Below are 14,672 nucleotides of genomic sequence, written 5' to 3' on the forward strand. Positions count from 1 at the left end.
TGGAATGCACTTTTGAGCCACATTTAAATGTCTTTTATGCAGTTGCAATCAACGTTCACATTTAAAAGACTATTTTCAACACATAGCGCAGCACCTGAAAAACAGTGAAAGAGTAGTTTGTGTGTTTCAGGGGTGTTCCTACAAAACAAATATTTATGGGTCATTCCGAACTCACAGAAGCAGAAATCATAAAGACATAAAGGACATTCTAGAACTGGTTGTTGCAACTTTTCACACGGAGGACTTTATTTGTTATCTTGACTTCAAGATATCTGAACACAGGACGGTATTCCAAGAAGTTTTCCCTGATCAAAGAATTCGGCCCAAAAGTCATTACTTGGAGCATTATCCAGGGTTAATACGCCAGTTAGGACCCCGTGTTGCACTATGGACTATGAGATTTGAAGCAAAACAATATTAATTGTATTGTATCTACACTGTATTCATTAGCTCAAAGGCACCATGCATATAATCTGCACATGTGTAGATTTTCTAAGCCATCTTTGGAGGTTACTGATGTTTCAACACTTCCCCTTGATGTTATTAATGAGGACATTGCATTGACAGTAAAGCAAATACATCAACATGTGGACACTGTGAACCTTGTAAAAAGTGCATCCTATGACAACTTCAACTACAGGATTGGAATGGTGGTAGCCCATGGGTCGCTGGCTGTACTTTAAGAGTTCTGGGAAATAGTTCATATGATTGTTCTACAGGAGAAACTAATTTTCATTGTCGAAAAATTGAATGCCTGGTACCTGGAACATTACGGAGCTTATGATTTAGTCATCTCTACTACTAGGGAACTAATGCTTGTTGGGGTGCATGAACTGACAGATCCCTACCCTCTGGCTCACTACATGGTTGATGGATGGCGTCTCATCTGTCTGAAGAGATACATACATGCATAAGGTTGAATATGAATGAGTGTTGGATTGAAAATGTTTGAGAATTCCTTTTTTGCTTTCATTTGCTGTCCTCTCATAATGTAAAAAAGACACTGCTTTAAGGCCATAGCAGTTTGACTTTTGTCACAAATTTATGGGAATTTCAGAAAGTGTGAAACTTCTCTATATAACTATAATTGCGATTAGGGGGGTTGTTAATCATAAAATTTGTGAGTAGTAATTAGATGAACGTTATGGACCATACAAATAATACTACTGTTTTTTTATTCTTGTTTTTACTAGATCCTTTTTGATGGGTGGACATGGCAGTGAAAATGCCAGCCAAGTTGTGAGTTGTTTTGAATCCTGATGACACCAGGAAGATAATTCTGCCTGATGGAATTCCAGAGACAATGGAGCAGCTTATGGATGAAGTCCGGAAAGTGTGTGGGTTAACGGTCCTGTTAGTGATGTGATGCTTTTTTAGGCTACAACATTTTTCGTCACATACAGCAAACATCTCCTCACTATCCGCTAGTTGCCTGTCCCCTGAACACAATGTAAAAACCGACAAGAAGGAGCTGGTTGAGCCATCACTGCAGCAGTGTTAGCACGTAGGCTACTTCCACAATGCGTATTTATGACTCAACAAACTCCTTTTTGTCGGTTATATATAATCATTTCAACCTCCGGTCAGTACCCACTTCCACTTCATCCCCTTCAAAACAAGAGTCTCTCAAGCTTGGACTACTGAACATTAGATCTCTCAACAATAAAAGCACCATTCTCAATGAATTCATCCTGGACTCAGAATTGGACTTAATCTGTTTAACTGAAACCTGGCAAAAATCTAATGAATATTTCTCTCTCAACCAAGCCACCCCCCTGGATTTACATATACGGACCAACCTCTTCCGGAAGGCAGGGGCGGTGGCATTGCTGCCATCCACAGACAAAATCTCAAGCTTCCCCTCTCCCCCTCCCATCTGTCACCTCATTTGAACACCTGTCATTTAAACTTCTAGGCCCCACTCCACTGACTATTTCAACAATTTATTGCCCCCCAAAACCCAATCCTTCCTTTCTGTCAGATTTCTCAGAATTTATAACTCAACTCTGCACAACTTCATCAACCATATTACTCGTAGGTGACTTCAATATCCACATTGACTTATCTACCTCCAAACCCACCATGGATTTCTTGGACATTATACACAGTTTTCATTTCATACAACATGTCAATTTCCCCACCCACACCCGTGGACACACTTTGGACCTGGTCTGCTCTACTGGACTCAATATTGGCACTCTCGCACACACAGACCTGGCTATAACTGATCATTTTGCCATAACATTTCACATCAACCTCCCCTGTACCCATCCCAAACAGATACGCACTATATCTTACCGAAATCTAAAGTCCCTCTGTCTCACTTCACTTTCCTCCCATATCGCAAATACAATTTCCATACCCAGCATCCCTGAAAACTCAACCACTGACGATCTAGTAGTTCACTACAATCGCTCACTCACATCCAGCCTCAATACTCTCGCACCAGTGAAAACTGCAACAGTTACATTCTCCCGTTCTGCTCCCTGGTCCAAACTGCACAAACTTAAAAAAGAACGCAGACAACTAGAACGCTTACATAAGAAAACTGGACTCACTGTACACCTACAAGCCTACAAGGATCACAGCCAACACTATAGATCAGCGCTCACATCAGCCCGCACAGCTTATTACTCTGGTATCATTCACTCTGGATCCTCCAACCCCCGCACACTGTTTGCCACAGTCAATAAACTACTGAAACCCATTGACAATATCACCTGCTTATTCACCATGGACAAATGCAATAATTTCATCGATTTCTTTAAATACAAAATTGACAGCATTTACCAAGAACTCTCTGCGAATATCTCTCCTAGTACAGACCCTCAACCGGACTTATCCTTTCCATTTGACATCACTCTCCCCTCCCTATCAGTCATCACAGAAACCGATCTCATAGATCATCTCAACAAAATCCACCTCACAACCTGCCCACTGGACCCCATTCCATCTGCATTGGTCAAGCACTGCCTCCCCTGCCTCAGCCCACTTATTATGGTTATCATAAACTCCTCCCTCACATCTGGAACAGTTCCCTCCTCCTTCAAAGTCGCTGCCATTACACCTATACTTATACTTAAAAAACCTGGCCTGGATCCTGACAACCCCAACAATTTCCGGCCCATCTCTAACCTACCTTTCCTATCAAAAATCCTGGAACGCTCTGTTGCCTCTCAACTAAAACATCACCTTCTTTCCAATCAGCTCTACGAAACCTTTCAGTCTGGATTCCGCTCTCATCACTCTACTGAAACTGCACTACTCAAAGTAACAAATTACCTCCTGCTTGCTTCTGACTCTGGTTCCCTCTCTATTCTCCTCCTACTTGACCTCTGTGCCGCTTTCGACACAATTGACCACTCCATCCTTCTACAACGTCTAAAAAATCTGGGTGTCTCTGGTTCAGTGCTCTCCTGGTTCACCTCCTACCTCACCAACAGATCTCAATTCATATCAATCAACAACTGTACGTCTCGTACCATACCGGTCAATAACGGAGTCCCTCAAGGTTCAGTGCTAGGTCCCCTTCTGTTTATCCTGTATATGCTTCCCCTTGGACTTATCATTCAAAATCACGGACTCAAATTCCACAGTTACGCAGACGACACACAACTATACCTCAGCACTAGATCCATCACTCCTGCCACAGTATCAACCATCACAAAATGCCTCTCTGCAATAAAAACCTGGAGGATTGCAAACTTCCTTAAACTCAACTACAACAAATCTGAAATCATCAGCATTGGCCCAAAATCACTACTCGCCTCCTCCCAAGATTTCGCTCTCTCCATCGCTGGACATACAGTCAACACCTCACTCCAGATATAAAATCTTGGTTTCATTTTTGACCCCACACTCACTTTTAAGCCCCATATCCGTCATATCACCAAAACTGCCTTTTTCCACCTACGTAACATTGCTCGTCTTCGCCCCACCCTCTCGACATCTGCCGCTGAAACTCTCATCCATGCCTTTATTACATCAAGACTTGACTAATGCAACAGCCTCCTATATGGTCTCCCTTCATCTGTTTTACAAAAACTGCAATACGTTCAAAACTCTGCTGCTCGCCTTCTCACCCACACCGGTTCAAGACAACACATCACCCCTGTCCTTCAACAGCTTCACTGGCTCCCTGTACAACAGCGCATCCATTACAAAGTTCTACTCATCACCTACAAAGCTCTCAATAATCTGGCCCCTCCATACCTCACAGACCTCTACAGCACCATCGCCCCTCCAGATTCCTTCGCTCAGCTAACTTAAACCTCCTCAAACCCATCACCAAATCAACCCACCGAACTTTGGGGGACCGAGCCTTTGCAATTGCTGCCCCCACCCTCTGGAACTCACTCCCCATCCACATCAGAAACTCGGACTCACTGAACACCTATAAAAAACTGCACAAAACTCATTTGTTTCAATTGGCCTATCCATAATTTACAATAATCACTCATCTTGTTTGTTTGTTTGTTTCTTTCTTTCTTTTGTTTGTAAAGCGTCTTTGAGTTCCATGTAAAGCGCTATATAAAACGTATGTATTATTATTATTATTATTATTATTATTGGCTGGAACACTGTTTGCTATGGTTCGTTTTGCAGGTTGGCGCAGTTTGTTTTTATTGCCGTTTGTGGAGCCTGGGCTGTCTGCAGAGACCGCGTTTTTTTACAGTGTGTTCAGCGGACAGGCAGCTAGTGAATAGTGAGGAGATGTTTGCTGTATGTGACAAAAAATTGTGTAGCCTAAAAAATGCGTCACATCACTTAGAACACATTTAAATGGGAATTTCAGACTGCAGTATCAAGACAGAGACTTTGGAGATGCGCTAGTGAACTTGACATCTATTGCTGAACTTGAGGATTTGGCAACTGTCAAGGTCATCCCAATAACTGATGATTGCAGCCAAGGACTTAATCTCACTGTCTGTAATGATTTGTCAACTTAATCAGATGACACAGAGCTCTTTTCCACACCCTCAAGCTCTGTCTCTACAAGAACTCAGATGTGGCCAAGAGAGTTACCGATACCAACGTTCTCCTATGACACTGAACTGCAGTTAGAGGAGGGGAATGTGGTGTATAGGTCAAACATGACAAGGTTGACACCTAGTTCAAAAACAAAATCAGATATTCTGGAAAAGGTAGCTGAAGAGATATTCAAGTACAAGACCTACCCAACAGATTCTGACTTCAGTGACGTTGCCGAAACACTAATCAAGAAAATCCATGCCTCTCTGAACCTGGTTCATACAACGCAGCGGTTGAAGACAAAAACGGGCAACTACCGAACTCAGCTAAAGGGCATTGGGTGTTCTGAGTTACTTGCAAATTCATTTAAGTCCAAAACTCCAGAGGATGCATTGCCAACAAAAGAAGTAAAGAGACCTAAGAGAGGAGAGGCCAACCACATACCCAGAGACCCAGGAAAAGCTGGAAAATGAGAGACTGTTACTTCTAAGTGAGGTGATGAAACGAAACAACCATGCACTGATACTGACATGAAATAGTGGATAAGGAGTTAGGAGTGGAGGAGATAAAATACCCTTTGGAAGATGTGCCATGTTTCTCTTCTGAATTTGACTGACTTTTTAACTTGTTTACTCAAAGCATTTGTAAATAACAATAACCGTTAACCAAAGAACCCATGTGCATTGTGTGGCAGTTGCATCTTCAATCAAGTGGTAAAACTGAACAGCATAATTTTGCGCGTTTGTGCTCTCACCTAGAGTCTTGAGGTAAATCTAAGAGAGTGCCTGCTGAAGTCCATTATTGTGTACCTTGGGGAGGATGTGTACAAACTCATCAAGAAGTATCTGGTAAGTAGTTATATGCAATAATCACTTTGGACAAGATAAACAAATATTAAAAGTCCTACATGGTCTCAGGCCCTGTAACAATACCCAGGCTAATCTAACATTAAGCTAATTTTTTGCCAACACTTGTTGACTGTTTCTACAAAACTTTTTACATGTCTTAAAAGTACAAACAAATATATTCTATACATACAAAGAAAAGAAAATTCCTCATAACTTTTGGCAAAATCTTTCTGTCATTATTGACCCTTTGCCAAGTCAAGCCCCTCAAACATCTAGGTGGCTATCCAGTTTAGCGTAGCTAGCCTCTCCCACAGCAGCAGGTGGCACTATGAGTCAATTTAAATTTGGTGGGAGGTAGAGCAGACTTTGTAAAGATTTCCATGGTAATGTACTGTTTAAAAATAATAACTACTTCAGGGGTGGCCTCTAGCTCATCCATTAAGAGTGTTTTCCCTATCTTGGCTGAGTCCTGCTGCGGTGCAGGGTTCGAATACAACCGGCTGCGCTTTGCTGTGTTTAGCAAAGTTAGTTTTGTTCATGGTAAAATTGAAGTTGTAAAAATGTTTAAAATGTAACTATATTGACCGACATTAAGTAATGTTTTTGGCTTGTGGCTAAAGAAATTATATTAATTAAGGTATATGTAAAAGTTATAGTTTGAACTGAATCCAACATGTAAAGAGCTAAAAAAATTACCTGTAACAAAATTAAACTATACTTGGATGTAATAGTAATATTAGGCTTTTCCAAATTGTAAAGTTAATTTAAAACGTAAAATAATGGTTTATGGTCTTTATAACAAATAATATTTTTACTTTGTGTGAATGTAAATCTTTAACTTCGGATAAATATAATTTATAATTTATAAATCAAAATTAATATTTTTAATTTATAAATCAAAATTAATATTTTTAATTTATAAATCAAAATTAATATTTTTAATTTATAAATCAAAATTAATATTTAGACAAAATCAGAAATATAATTTGAGCAAAACTAAAAAGTAGTATTTTTTTTAAGTTGATCCAAAGTAAAAAAAAAAATTCAGTGTAGATGGGAAGAATAAAAAACTTTTATGGTTGTATGGCTTGGAGGACATGTTGGATTTTGTACACATGTTCCAAAGAAAGACAATACAGTGTAACATCCTCAACTCTACTACACATGAGATTGACCTGATAAGACAAGAGCTGAAAGCTACCCAAAACTATCCTCACCTTTTCAGACCAGTTCACCTTCCGATGAATGAAGTTTAGGATCGGTTGGCCTCTCACTGTACAGCTTGCAATGCTGTCCTCATAGCACCTACCAACACATAGTTCACATATTTCAGCAATCCAAACACTTACATAAACTTGAATAAGCATTGCTTTTAGGTGAACAACCAACACAACTAAGTTGCCTTTTGTCCTTTGACATTATTTTAAATGATGACTTTACACAGTCATGTATGGGTTGTATACCACATTGGCTGTTGAAGCCATTTTGAAAAACACTGTGGTAGAGAAATGCCCGATCAGGTTTAGTTCCTGAAAGGCTGACACACTGGTTCCTCTAACAACAATATGGTAAGTTATGATAATTGATTAATTGTTTATGTGCACATTTTCTTTCAGGGTCTCTCAATCGTGTCAGAGATATCCCAGCATTCATTAGACAGCAGCGAGCAGCCACACTTATTCATTAGTGTAAGAGAATTATGTATTGTTGTTCAATAAGAGGAGAGAAAGATCTACAGTATCAGCTTTATATGTATGAGTATGAGTTACCTGGTCCAGGGGCCACCACCTTGTTGTTGTTGTTTTAGACATTCATCAAAGACATGTTCACAGTTGCCTGTCAGGGGGACAGAGAAAGAAAGAGAAAGAGTCAAAGATAGTAAAATATATGGCTATAGGTCTGCCAATGCAATAAGGTAAGTGACATGTTTGTCACCTCTTAGCTTTCCATATACAATAGTCTTACATTTTACGTCTTACGTTTTATTGTTTTTTAATTGCTTTTAATATGCTTGTTTTATGTGTTGCTTTTATTGCTTATCTGTATTAATGTGATATATGTTCTGTTTTACTGTAAAGTGTCTTTGAGTACCATGAAAAGCGCTGTATAAATAAAATGTATTATTATTATTATTATTATTATGTTGTCAGATTGTGATCACCACTTACTCAGGGAAACTGTGGCTTTTAGTGTTGCACAACTGGTTGGGTAAGAGTCCCTAACGCTGTGTATCAGGGGGCCATGAGTGACTTTGTTTTTCTCTCGATGTGAAAATCTATGACCTTAATATATTCACAGTTAAAATGGTACTCACTTCATAAACACACAGCCATAAAATACACAACAAACGTGAAAAACTTACCGCCAGCTTGGGCTGTAGAAAACCACGCAAGCGTGACTAAAGAAAAAGTAATCCACATCGTCTCAGTGATGCTCACACACATGTGATGTGACTGTTCCCTACACAGCGGTGTAGATTGATGAATGATCAGGGAGTTTCATATCTGCATTATAACAGATGGTGGTGGCAGAGTGGGGGTGGAGAGCTGATGGGACGAGAAGTGATTCATATCTTTTTTTTTATTTTTTATTTAATTTTTATTTAACCAGGTAGGCCATGGAGAACAGGTTCTCATATGCAACAGCGACCTGGCAAAGAAAAGCATAAGCGTGCAGGACAACATACAGTTTCACATTCAATACAGTACAAGAATACAGAATACATAGTGCAGATTAAGTAGGCATTACAAAGCCGGTGCAATGTGAGGTGTAAGTAAGACGAAGCATATGCTTCCGAGTGATATTGTAATAACACAATATACATGAATAGACAGTCTATAACACTGATGAGATGTAGTGTAGTCAAACAAACAAAACAAAACAGGAACAGTTTGTGCAACTTATGATGTTAAATCGGTTATAACGCATAGGGCGGATATATATATATATATATATTGACACTAACTGTATATATATATATATATATATATATATATATATATATATATATATATATACAGTTAGTGCAAATAGTGGACTAGGTAGTGATGTAGATCAGAAATAACAAGGTATGCATGAAATAAATAAAATGCTGTCTATAAAATGCTGAGATGTAGTAAAGAGTCAATATACAGTTGGTGCAAAATGTGGTCTAGAATCTAGACTCTAGATGATGTAGGTCAGTAATATCACAGTAGACATGAACAGACAGAATATATAAATGCTGAGATGTTGTAAAGAGTCAATATACAGATTGTGTGACATCAACGATTGGAGGAATGATAGTTGAGCATACCAGGGCGGATGAATAGTGCAAATGGGTGCAAACAGAATATAATAGCAATCCTGGTGAAGATGTGCATCTGTGCAAATATCCAATGGGGCGTGACTGAGGTAATGGATTGCAGTAATGCAAAAGGGGGGTGCGAGAGCAGAGCATGAATGATGGAGAATGGTTAGCATGTACAGTGATCAGACAGGAGCTCAGACATATGTACCTCGAAGGCAGTAAGAATAATACCCAGAATGTTTGAAAGATGTGGAATATAATGATTTAATATTTGTAGTTAATTTGAAGATGATGCTGAATGGGACTGCTGGCTTCAGTTTTGCCGACGAAGCAGCTAAAGGAGAATGAATGAGTCTGAAAAGTGACAGATGTGTCAGATTAGGGAATCTCCATCAACTGTGTTAAATATTTTCAAAAAGTATGAATGGAAATTGAAAGTTGTATAAAACTAAGTTCATGAAAGATTAACCCTAATCATAATGAGTAATTGACCATAGGTATGGGTTTAAAATGTATAATTGTCATTCAAAAGTGTAATAACACCCATGTTTGAAAGATGTGGAATAGTACGTTATGGTTTGAATGTTTAATTTGAAGTTTAAAAAAGTAAGCAATATAATAAATGCAAGAAAATCTGTGAAAATTTATAATTGTCTTTTTATATATCACCACCAGCAAATCCCAAGGCTCAATTCAAGAACCATTTAAACCACGTTATAACCATGTTAACTTATTTTACAAATGCACGCATATTCCAAAAATATTCAGTGTCAACTGCACCAACATAATTTCAATTATTCATACGATTATTACAATACTTTGATTGACAGAGCCTTCAGTGCTGCAGCTTTCTCTCTCTTCTAGCAGAAATCCGTTATGCCATATTAAAAATCCCCAAAACTCACCTGTACACAACACTCAACTACAGACTCAGTTAAATTAATCTGAGCAGACATTACCACCACATTAATGTATTATGTTTGTTCTGCTATTTTTACTCATTTTGCCTTAATTTAAAGCGTCTTTGTGGTCCATGAAAGGCGCTATAAAAATCCAAGCTCTTATTATTGTTATTACTAGTGCAGTGCCCGTTGAAAATGTGCCTGTTTCAACCCAGTCTAACGTCAGTTCGTGATGGCATTACGAAATGAAATCTATTAGAACGTGCTACCATTACGTTATTGTGAAGATTTACGTGTTAAGGTCACGTTTTTTATACTAATGTATTTCAATGAGAAGCATCTTACGTAATCACAGCAATGTACGTAAGGGATCATGTAGAGCGTTGTTATAGCGAATACAACAACGACGGGGTGATCAGGACCCCGACGCCAATCTTCTTCTAGCGGATTTATTGATAGCTCTCCTCCAGAGGGAACAGAACTGCGTCCATGGCAACGCTCTGCTATGCATGGCAACGGTGTGTTATACTTAGCAACGGTCTGTTATCAATAAAATAACAGACCGCATTGTACATTAGAATATAAGCAAGCCATGTAATAAACATAATCAGTAGTTTTGTCACCCTAAACTATAGCCCTAATTTGGACCTACCTCAATTAAAACTTTAAATAATGTTGCTTGAGGCTGCAGGTAATAGCTTCATGATATGATGCATATAGGGTTGTGTGTTGCTCACTGTTTGTGAAAGATGAGCAATAGATTGTGGCTGTGTGATGTGCTTCAATCTGACTACATATCACTTTGTTTATTTTTTTTATCGTAAGTATGTCATCTGTATGATAAAACAATATGTCAAGTGTTATTTGTGAAGCATTTGAACTCAAAGCAAATATCCCTCTGGGGACAATAAAGTATAGCTTGCATAATGGTCCTTATGATATGTGAAAATTAAAACCTTGTTGTAGGACTATAGCAAACACATCGTTGGAAAGGTCTCAACCTGGAGAGAAACATATGTCAGTCATATGTCAATATTGACCTCTGAACCTTGAACCCAGTCCATGTTTGAAGGCTTGTCATTTAGCAACAGAAGGTGCTACACACATAAAACCAGCTGTTATAGAAAGCTCTGGACCTCAGCTGTCATGTAGATATGGTCACCAAAGTTTATCCACTGTAAGCACTGTCAAATATGGTAATAAGCTATTTTCACCTATTTAACTATTCTATTTTTAAAATCTGATGACACCAGTGTGTTCCCCATCCCAAAAAACCTCAGGGTGTATCCAAAATTCTACACTACCAACTTCTACTTATGAGAAATATACCAATATATTTAAAAACTACAACTCCCACAATAGGCCCAGAATCTGTTACAAAGCTTGAGCACTTGTAGTTCTTCCGGGGTGGGTGGGAGGACGTGTTCGGCTCCTCTTTCTGCTGTCTGCCGTGACTGGGCTTCATTCCGTTTCAGATTGATGCCGCCCGCCGGCCGGCCGAGCACACAATACATGAGACAAATACATGAAACTGTATTTTATTATTGATGCTATCTTTATTGTTTAACTCCTCAAATACAACGTTAGACAAAAACATCAATATTACGAATATTATGTATTTATATCTTTTCTATCCACCGAGCGGTAATTACGACGTCACTTCCGGAGTCTTCAGCTGATTTTTTTTTAAACGTTATTACGATGCATAACTTACTGGAACAAAACTGAGCAACGTGTTGTTGCTGGTGACAAAACTACTGATTATATATATTTATTACATGGCTTGCTTATATTCTAATGTACAATGCGGTCTGTTATTTTATTGATAACAGACCGTTGCTAACCCTGCGTTCATGCCACCTCGGAATAACAGGCACCGCCCCCGTGGTTACGTTGTTTTTCCGACTGGTAGCGTTTACGTGGTCGGGATCATAGACAGTATATAATGGACCAATAGACCCCGTTGCTCTGGACGGAGACCAGTGAAGGATATTAGAAGCACTTTTCCGGTGATCTCTTGCTTTACTGCGCAGCCTCCAACTGACAGAGACAACGTAAATGTGACGTGAGCAACGTGTCTGAAAGTTGTAAGTCTTCTGGTAGCTGTGACAAGAGAAATCTCAATCATTCCCAATCTTACAGAGACGGAGAGTGTAGGTATATGTAAGGAGATAACATAAGCACAGGCTAATTATTGCTAACTAACATGCTAGTTAACATTAGTAATTAAACCTAAACAGCTAATGTAAGTCGAAACTGCCTGCGAGCTTCTCCTGTACTATACGGTAATTCCTCTACTGTGCGACAGTAAGTCACTTGGTTATGACACAATCGTTAGCTTATTTTTACAAAAACATCTGCTACGGAGCCATAACGTGAGGTACAAGGTAATGGATCCTTTTATACATTGTCGTGTTTCTTTAGAAATAAACAACGGACAAATAGTCTTTAAACGCTTCAGATGTAAAGTTATTCGCAGTCAAGTGACGTAAAAAAAAAAATGGCGGTCAGTGTAATGCTAACAAGAGGTGATCGCTTTGTAGCAATAAAATGGCGCCATCGGAGGTTTGCGTTCTGAAGCGAAGCTTACCCCCTTGGTCGGGATGCGTGCTCTTCTTTTTCTGTTATATTGCCGTTTGGCATAACAACTTTTTGCATTACTGCCACCAAAGGTCGGCCGTAGCCGAGAGCATCAGGTGTGTGAAAACATGGAGGCCACAATAACTAAAGATTTGCTGCTGTTTTCTTATGCGACCATCCAAACAGCACATCGCCAGGTGTTTGTTGGTGTTATTTGCAGGACAACCAACGGGAAAGGACACGGATAATGTGTTGTTTTTTTTATACGTGGGCCTATTTATGAATAATTTGAAACATATTATGTCTGTGTATGTTTCTTGGAAGAGACATTTGTCCACAATAAACAGTTTATTGTCATTAAAATATGTTCAGTGACCCAAAGTCGCCGACATCAAACATCAGTTGTCATCAACGCGTCACCAACTGGGAAACTCGGGTATCAAAATCCAGCCAGAGTTTCCGACCTCTGATTCCCACAGGACGTAACGTGAATGGTGAAGTTTTCACTCGGAAAAACGTTTTTCCGATGTCCATGAACGCAGGGTAAGTATAACCAGAGACTATTGTATAACACACCGTTGCCATGCATAGCAGAGCGTTGCCATGGACGCAGTTCTGTTCCCTCTGGAGGATAGCTATCAATAAATCTGCTAGAAGAAGATTGGCGTCGGGGTCCTGATCACCCCGTCGTTGTTGTAATCGCTATAACAACGCTCTACATGATCCCTTACGTACATTGAAGCGATACTGATGTTATAGACCCGCTGATCGCCGTCTGATTCTGTGAATGAATGCCCGCATTGCATCGTGGGACATCGCCTTTGAATGCGCCCAGCTCGGCTCATATCGTAGCTTACTGTTCTGTCTTATTTACTGTAATATTTCACCGGTAATAAGACCGAAATAATATTATTAAAATGAAGAAATGCATACCATGATAAATACATGTTGAAAGATGTAGCGTTATAGTTTTAAAAATATCAATAAACAACAAAGCAATCCAGCTTCCCTGGCCGAAATAGACCGAAATAATAACATTAAAAGAAATACATATAAACCGTGATAAGATCTGGTGAATAAATGTTGATTAAAACAGCGATTATTGGGCTAAAAATACCAATAATATCAAAGCTGTATCCAGCTTCTCTGCTGCAGCCGAGTGGCAGAAAGTTTCGTGCTGTGATTACGTAAGATGCTTCTCATTGAAATACATTAGTATAAAAAAACGTGACCCCAACACGTAAATCTTCACAATAACTAATGGTATCACGTTCTAATAGATTTAATTTCGTAATGCCATCATGAACTGACGTCAGACTGGGTTGACCTGTCATATCTGGGGAAGCAATCAAACTTACAGGCATTAAGAGCTGTACTAATGCACAAGAACCCTACCATTTTTTGGGTAATTTATTTCTCAAACGCCTGTCCCCACATAACCACCAGATGTCAGCCCTGGTCACGTTTTAGTTAACAAAGCTATTGGCTGTAAAGTGTAAGTTATGGTCAGTAACGTTGTAAGTGAGGTTGCAAAAGGAGTCGTCTAACAATTTTACATTGGTGTCACGTAGTCCATCTCGAAGGAAACAGGTGTAGTTACCTTTAAGCACTATAGCAGCATATAGTAAATTAGAGTCTGACATTTACCAGACAAAGGTCTGTCACTGGTAGGCTGGGCTGCCAGATTCAGGAGCAGACACAGAGAAAAAGTTGGAACAGGTATAGAGGTTTATTGAACACAAAAAGTAGTGAAGGTGCTTTGAAATCCTCTGGGGCTGAGCGCAGGCAGACAGGCAAGAGGCAGGTCCAGCAAAAAAACTATTTTCTGGGTCCCCTGGAAGAAAATTTTAAATATTCCATATTTTAAAGCATCAATCTGATGCATTTTGAGATGCATTTTTTGCCATCCAACAGTGTAATATTTCAATATGCACTCATTAAAGTTAATTTGACTGTCAAAACAGTTAAAGTCCTTCTGACATTACACAATAATAAAAGTCATAATTTTTAAAAACTAAAAAGTTTTGGATCAATTTTTACTTCTTCCAACCATATGTTAAATTAAGAGTCAATGTGGATTTA

General features: G+C 39.0%; 1 long non-coding RNA gene across 1 annotated transcript; it reads right to left on the reverse strand.

Moving 5' to 3' along the window:
- Positions 1 to 7,088: 7,088 nt before the first annotated feature.
- On the reverse strand, positions 7,089 to 8,286 carry LOC114561055 (uncharacterized). Its single transcript, XR_003693304.1, has 3 exons — positions 8,182 to 8,286; positions 7,589 to 7,655; positions 7,089 to 7,124 (listed from the first exon to the last, which is right to left on the reverse strand). It is a non-coding gene; the product is annotated as an uncharacterized LOC114561055 (long non-coding RNA).
- Between the last annotated feature and the right edge of the window lie 6,386 nt (positions 8,287 to 14,672).

The sequence above is a fragment of the Perca flavescens genome, chromosome 1, assembly GCF_004354835.1.
Source record: "Perca flavescens isolate YP-PL-M2 chromosome 1, PFLA_1.0, whole genome shotgun sequence".
NCBI classification, from domain to species: Eukaryota; Metazoa; Chordata; class Actinopteri; order Perciformes; family Percidae; genus Perca; species Perca flavescens.